This window comes from Palaemon carinicauda, chromosome 20, assembly GCF_036898095.1.
Source record: "Palaemon carinicauda isolate YSFRI2023 chromosome 20, ASM3689809v2, whole genome shotgun sequence".
Classification (NCBI taxonomy): Eukaryota; Metazoa; Arthropoda; class Malacostraca; order Decapoda; family Palaemonidae; genus Palaemon; species Palaemon carinicauda.
The window spans coordinates 90,587,228-90,595,749 of NC_090744.1; positions in this window are offsets into that span (position 1 = coordinate 90,587,228).

Consider the following 8,522-nt stretch of genomic DNA (forward strand, 5'->3'; position numbering starts at 1 on the left):
AGGCTGAAGCCTTTGCCCAACTCCTGCAGGTTAAAAAAAATCTAAGAACTCCCAACTGTTTTTCAATTACTGTAAGAGTCTCGATGAATATCATGTGTAAAACTTTATTGAACCTGCCCCCTTAGACTCCCCTGATGATGGTTAAAGCCCCTAATTGCCTCAACATGATTGAAAATTAACTACGACCCCTATATACAAAGCCTTTTGCAAGTGAAGCTTGATACTCTTTCTCTAAACTATTCTCGATTCAGACCCCAATCTAGCTTGTAAGATTTAATCTCTGATTATAATGTTTTGAGAGAAACCCATTAGTTTGAAAGCAACCATTTCCAAGGTATTCCTTTGAATAGAGATTGCCCTGGGGCTGAGAGATCTTTCGTTTCCATTTCTTTGACGGTCTCGAAATGTCAAAGGGTATTACATATCAATTTAAAGTTGTTTTGTTCGGTGTCACTTCGAGGTCCTACTTGGTTAACCAGTTTATCCAACATCATTTTGAAAAAGTAGTGGAAGGACATCCTGGGCGAAAAACCCTTCACGAAGTGAATTTGTTGGAGACTAACAAGCCATTAGCCAAATGGATGACTCATAACCACACAACAGTAACTTCAAGGAGAAAGGTATTCATGATTACCATCGCCTTCAATTGGATATGGGCAATGACCCGTCGAATATCAAATTTCCCCCTGAATCAAACTGCACCTGAGCTCACTTAGTATTCCCTGAAGGTCGTTCCTCCTTTCTAATCGCTAAAGCTCCAGTCACAACTTAACGTATGTTGGCATAAGTGGAAAGTGTATCCATTCTTAAAGTTGAGTTAACCGTGCTTTTACTTGGATATCGTTTAGCCAAATGCTTATTAGAACTGTGTCCTAATATCTACAATTCTGTCATCATTTGTTCCGACCCAATGGGTTCATAATTCTAAAGGTTATTCACCTCACATTTTCAATCGTGCAGGGGAAATCGGTAAGTTTACATTAACTTATGATTTGTCTAAAACATGTCCCCACCGATGGTAATCCCTCTGATACTGTTCACTTGGTGCCGTTGTCAGACTCATTCTTAAAAATAATGTATGGTTACATGGTCCCCCGTAGCTAACTAGTATTTCTCTATTAATCAGTGAATTGAACCTTCACCCCTTAACCATCATGTTGAAATTCAAAGCTCAAAGATATCCTTAAAAAGGTTTATACGAGGTAAAAACGTCTGTGTAATTTCCAATAAATTGGTCAGCATGAAACTTACTTGGAAAATCAAGATCTTCTGAAAGCCAGTTACATTTCAATAATCACCCTAGATAATTAAATTATGTTGATCCGTTTTGTTGGAAAATCATTTCGGAGAAAAAACAAAAATCTCTTCGCCAAATATGAAGAAAGAGAGAGAGAGAGAAAGAGAGAGAGAGAGAGAGAGAGAGAGAGAGAGAGAGAGAGAGAGAGAGAGAGAGAGAGAGAGATTGGGCGATTTCTTTTTCACAAATGATATTGTGCTTTTAATTTCCAATTGCATCGTTCGAAGGAACTATTCAGCACCTTTACTCGATTCTATTATCAGTGTTGCTCATTTCATTCCTTAGATCGTCTTCTATTTTGTCTTATAAATCTCCTTATGCTTATACTTGTAGGTTTTCTCAATGTTTTATTTTATTCAATGCATAGTTTCTGTAGTTTTTACGTCATTATTCCTAGAGATCTTTACGTACACTATAGTAGCTTTTCTCGATTGTATTTTTCAGTTCTTCACACATCTTTTGCTTTAGGAAGTTTTACTTTGAAATATTCATAAGAATCATGTTTTTTTTTCATTCTTCTCTTTTGTATAATGACATCGTTAGTTTTATATTCTTGTGATTAATTACCCTCATAACTTTACTCTTTCTTGATTATGGTCCAGACTTTCTCTTCTTGTATATAATTTGAAACTCTTTCATCCTCCATTTTCATCGTGGTAAATTTTCATAAAAAAATCTTTTTTAATATTTGATCAATCCGATGTAATTCTTTGTAACTCTAAGCAAATATTTATGTCTTCTTTACCGATCTTATATCTTGATTTTATCTTATACTGTTTCATTCCCTTATTATCTTCCCAAATACTTAAATAACGTAATGATTATGTTTCCTTCCATTGAAATTGCAAAATTCCTATATGCTTCATCCATTTCAGTGTTTTTAACCTCTGCTACTTTTTCTTCCATTTTCTTCTTATATGTTAATTTGAGTTCCTTTATAATGAAACTTGTTTGTTTCGATTACATAAATAATGACATTGACACCTCACGCTGTCTTACATATCTTCTACCAATTTCAACTTCATTTCCCCCCATAAAAAAATTATTACCGGATATTCCCCCATTAATTCTTTTTATTATTAAGGCTATCTTTTTCTCTCTGTCCTACACCAACAAATATCCTCTGTTCATCGTCAAAACGATATCCTTTCATTAAATAGAACTCCTTACCACACACAATTTGAAAGGACTCGTTTTATTCTTCATTACATCAGACACACCATATGATTGTGTTTATATAAACTCGCATGTCCTAGTCGGCGTAAAAAGTAAAGGATCAACACCTTTTCTATCAAGGCTGATCAATGTTTTCAGCTATATATATATATATATATATATATATATATATATATATATATATATATATATATATATATATATGCATACATATATACATATATATATATATATATATATATATATATATATATATATATATATATATATATATGTCACGAACAAAGTGAGTAACCTTATAAAGTACCTTTAAGGGATTATTTAGATATATATATATATATATATATATATATATATATATATATATATATATATATATATATATATATATATATATAAAAGCTTTATTTTTGCCAATTATCATGTTCATACCTGCTATAGACATGGCCTGGCTGTCACTTTTGTTTGTAAGTGATGATTTTTAGCTAAAAAATCAGAAGCAAACTACTCCTAGAGTTTTACAGATATTTTAATGATTTTCACAGGGTTTAATGGGTATTATATACACTAAATCCATACTAATTTTCGTATTTGATACTTGCCATAGAAAAGTCACGATAGACATTTTTTCGATATCTGCGGAAGGTCGATATTCAAAGGCACCGATAATTACTCGTAGAATAGTTTACATATCTAAAGAAAAGGTTTAGGGATTTATGGGATGAATATTTACTTTGTCTATAACAATTTTCATGTAGAATAATTCATATATCCAAATGAAAATTTTAGGAATTTATGTGAAACATAGTTCGTCTGTTCCTGCCAAATTTCATGGTAATATCTATGATTGAAAAGACACAGCTCTCATGTAGAGGTCTAAAATATCCTGTTATATGTAGCATCATTACAGTGGACTTCGTGATAGTGAGCGACAACATCCTCTCTCTCAAGTACCTTGAGTGTGTGTCCCCTACCAAAGTGAACAAGTCTTTACCCAACATATATCGTGTGTAGTGTGCTCAAACGTTAGAGAAATTCTAAAGGTGATTCCAATATTACTGTGATTTTGTAAGAGCCAAAATTATATCAAGTTTTTGTAACTGGCCCTGTGAGGTTTATGCGAAAACGTGAAGTGTATTAATTTTGGCTTTACTGTTCAATTACTTCGTGTAAGCTAAAAGCTAGTAAGTCTATCAGTTACTTTATGTAATTTCTATAAGAGTTTAATCATTAGAATGTTAAAGGTTAACTATTTTCATTAATTATCAAGACTGATTATTTGTGTAAAATTTAATTTCCAGTGAAACAAAGGGTTATATAATTTTCAGAGTGTAATATTCTCTTGTCTTAGTCTGAGGTTTTGTTCAGATTTAATATTTCGAGTCAAGTGATTGCATGATTTTCTTAAGTATTATTTTCTTGTCTTAGTCTAACTTTTTGTTCAGAGTTAATATTTCGAGTGATTTATTCTTAGTGTAAATTCTTTCAAAGTGTAGTAATTTTTATAGAATATATTTATTTTTGTAAAGAATGTATTATTTCAATCACCAGTGTTTCTTACAGAACTTTATTGTATTCCTGTTCAAGAATCGAAGTGAGAGGATGTTTTGAATGGTTCTTAATAATAATTACCCAGCTTTTTTGAGAGTATTTAAGAGACCTTTGGATATTCAGTGTTTTTATATATTGCCGTCTGGAAGTTATATAATTTTTCTCAGAGCTTGGCTATTATTCAAGTGTAACAGATGTATGTAAAAACAAACTGCCAACCGTAACAAATGATATATATATTTTTGGTGCCCACACCTGGGACTAAGATAATATATATATATATATATATATATATATATATATATATATATATATATATATATATATATATATATATATATATATATATATATATGTATGTATATACATATATACATATATATACACATATATACATGTATATATATATATATATATATATATATAATATACATATATGCATATATATATATATATATATATATATATATATATATATATGTATATCATCTTCCATTATTAATTCAATGCAGGACAAAAACCTCAGACATGTCCTACCACACGTGTCTGCTTATGGTCTTTCTATGCCAGTCTATACCTACAAATTTTCTTACCTTATCAATCCATTGACTTCTCTTCTTTCCATGCTACGTTTGTAATCTCCAGTGACCTATTTAGTTATTATTCTTGTCGATCTATTATCTATCGTTCTCGTCATATGTCCTGCCCACATTTATTTCTTCTTTTTACATGTTAAAATACCCTCTATTTCAGTTTTCTCTGGGGACCATGTTGCTCTTTTTCTGTCTCCTAGTCACATTTCCATCATTATTCTCTCCATAGTCCTTTGAGTTGTAACTAGCTTATGTTCTAAGGCTTTAGTAAGGCTTCAAGTTTCTGATGCCTGTTAATACTGGCAGGACCACCCGACTTTATACATTTCTTCTTAGAGTGAGTGGCATTTTAATTTTCCTATTCTCATTTTGTTTACGAAATCTCTCCAGCCTATGCTTATCCATCTTTCAAGTTCGGTCTACTCTCCTGGGAAACACTTACTGTCTGTTCTAGGTAGGTATTTTTAATAACAATTTTTATATAAAGGTAAACTATTATGTCTCTTATAAACCAAATAGACATGTAAATCAACTCTAAAGAATAAAATACTTAGCATAGGAAGCTTTCTCATTAAAATAAAAAGAAATCATCATCATTATAAAAAATTCCAGTATAAATAAGGAGAGAAATCCTTTTTGTGAAGAAATTCTCTCCTTGGAAAATTAGTCCGTTCTTTCCACGCTCCTTCAGTAGAAGGTTCTATTTGAAGTGAATTATTTAATCTGAACTTTTGAAAAGCAAAAACTTCTTCTATGCAAATCTGAAGTGAATTATTTAATCTGAACTTATGAAAAGCAAAAAATTATTCTATGCAAATCTGTCTCTTTAGTAGGAAAGTTATAGGAGATTTTCTCTCTGGGTATTCGTATAGGTTTTGTTTATTGAATATCACATCAGTGATAACGGGAGTGTTTATGAAGATAATAATTTTCTCTAAAAGGAGACCTAGAAAGAAAATAGCTTTTTGGGTAAAGTAATGGTGGTAAAAGGTCATGGAAAATTAACACAAGTTATATAGAGATAGATTCTGCAAGTTATATATTCCATAAGAGTTTATTGAATGAACTGTCCCTTTATGAAATATGATTATCTTTTGTGTGTTCAAAAATTGTCCCATACTGATGCCTTGTATCATGTAATTGCTAATATCTTTTTTCACTTATCTGCACCGGTAAATATTGTTACTTTCTTTATATCTGTCGGTCGATTGTTCAATAGGAGAGGCATGAAAGCTCTTGCTTTATATTATTATTTTGTCGGATTACAAATAAGTTCAGATATATTTGGAATTTTTTAAATAACTTAAGACTTTATTTAAGGTATGAAACAAATTTTTGACTCCAAAGTATTGTATGGGATACCAAGGCAAGTCCAGACACTTTTTGATTTTGGACCTTGTCTGAGACATGAAACCAATAAAATATCTTCTTCCTTATTTCATGCGTTTTAGTCCTAAGCTCAGATAGTCTCTGAAGAATAGGACAAGTTCAGACACAATATACTTTATACAAAGAGTACAACGCCGTTCTCAGTTTTTTAGGAGGCAAACATAGTTTAGATAGTATCTTTATTATGTTGTCTTTAAAGCTGTGCTCTAGCATGATCTGAGTTTACATGTTAGTTCAGACGTTGTTGGAGTATCTAGCCTGGTTTAGATATTCACTATCAGATGTGCTTCAATTATTATCTGAATATCAAGTGAGTTTTCATAATTATTCTTGATTACAAAAATAAGCCCAGACACCATTTCTCTTCTGATACTCTGGGATAGAGATAAAACTTGGAATATTCCCTAAACTAAATGACTTCAATCATTCTTCAACACAAGATCTACTTAAAGCAAACTGAAATTTCTACTATATTTCGATGCCGAGAACTGAAAATTGCTAGGGAAAATCTTAAATTGCAACTGAACAGTAAATAGTCCTGGCAATGACAATAAAAATGTCGTGATAAGCTTTGAAATTGAAGTGATATAAAGAAATCAAGACCATTTAGCTGTAAAGTAATTATTGATTTCATAAATTGGTCTCTCACTGGGGCCTGGGAGGCCATTCACGGCTGAGATGCAACAGTTGCACTATGAAGTAAAAAGTTGGACAGGTATATGGAAGAACGGAAGCAGAAACAGAAGCAGCAAGGAAGTATAGAGCTAAAGAGTGGAGGCAGCCAATGGTTGGATGGACCCTGCAAAGACCCCTTATAAGTCCAGGAGTATTAGGTTTTCACTCTCAAAAAGTTTATAACAAGTTGAAATTTTCAAGGAAGTCTCAAAAGACCTTCCCTAATAACATGCCAAAGTCATCAAGAATCCCCTGCGAGGGATTTAAGAAATTCAAGATGGCGTCCAGGAGGGCTGCCAATTTTAGATTTTGCCATATTTTAATTCCAAGACATCACAGACTAACAAATAATGTTTCAAAATATAGGTTTATTGGAATGGAAAGTTCAATACCTACAGTATTATAGAGATTAAATTATATTTTCATGGCATTATTTGCTATTAAAAGAGCAAGTGGTGTATTTTTCTAACCAAAATGAACACAGCATTGGACATTAAAAGGTTATTACAACGGGGATAACTGGCAAGACTTAGCTGCTACCTTAATTGTTCTATCATTAAATCAATAAATCGATTACAGTGATGATCCTCATGCATCATCTGCATTGTCAGTTTGGAGAAACTTGTTCTTCAGTGTCTTCATCTTCAAGGAAGGATGGCATTGGTACTACATAGTTGTAGGTTTGACAACTGCAGTTAATACACACGGTAGAACATTGCTCTCCTATCTTCCTGCAGTCCCATGATATTCCACAGCCATCTGCTTTACAACCACAGAAGATCACGTTAACCAGAATATCTGGAGCAATGTCCCATTGCTCCAGTTTCACACCTGGAGTTGGGATGTCATTCGGTTTCCATACCCATGCTGTTAGGTGCAAGAGCATTCCCATCCATTCTTGAACAATGGGATATATTCGGAATGAATGCTGCTTGGCTGCTACACTTGTTAGGGGCAAACTTGCTAGTTGGAAGGAGGAAGACAGTATTGTTCTGGTGACTGCTATTTTGTAGGCGATGTGGCAGAACTCATCCAGTGAATCCAAGTCAGGTGCACCATAGAGCTTGAGGAAGAATCTTTCACCTGATTCTTGCACTTGCTGATGAGGGCTGTCAACATTAGTGAAAGTCTTGAGTTGATCATACTGCTTCTTGTGCACAAGATTGAAAGACTTACGTTTGCCATGGCGGTATACAGCAGATACTGTATCACAACCAGTGATGTCATGCAATACCATTTAAATGTTGACTGTTTTCACCAAGGCTTCCCTGAATTTCATGAACCCTGTAGGATGTTGTGGGATTTGTAGAACACAGCATGTTCAGGTCCACATTTGTAGTAGCTTGAGTTGTCAAGCATCACCAGAAGGTCAGTGTCAGTTCCAATAACAACGACTTTCAGAACGCTGGACCTCCTTGTAGTAATCAGAGAAGCTGACACTGCTCAGAATATGAATCAGCTCATGTGAGGCATATCTGTCATGAATGCACACTGTAATGGTAAGTAGAACTGGTGAAACAAATGACATAAGTCTGCAGGCAGAAATTATAGTTGACTATTGTAATGCATCGCCTGCTCACTACACCAGCATTTTTGCACTTTGGGTCCAAGAGTTTGTGCAGAAAAATATTCAGCGACCCAGGGATCATAGACAAACCATTTTCGGTATCATCCAAAGTTAGATACTCACGGAGGTCAAAATTTATACAGACATGTGAATGTTATCCCGAATGATTGAGGCTGCCAATTCCTTTATCCACTCATTTTCTCCTGCTTTGTCAGCTGCTCTGTCTGCCATCCAATTCTCTTAAAGTATAAGGTGAGTTGAGTCCGTGAAGCTA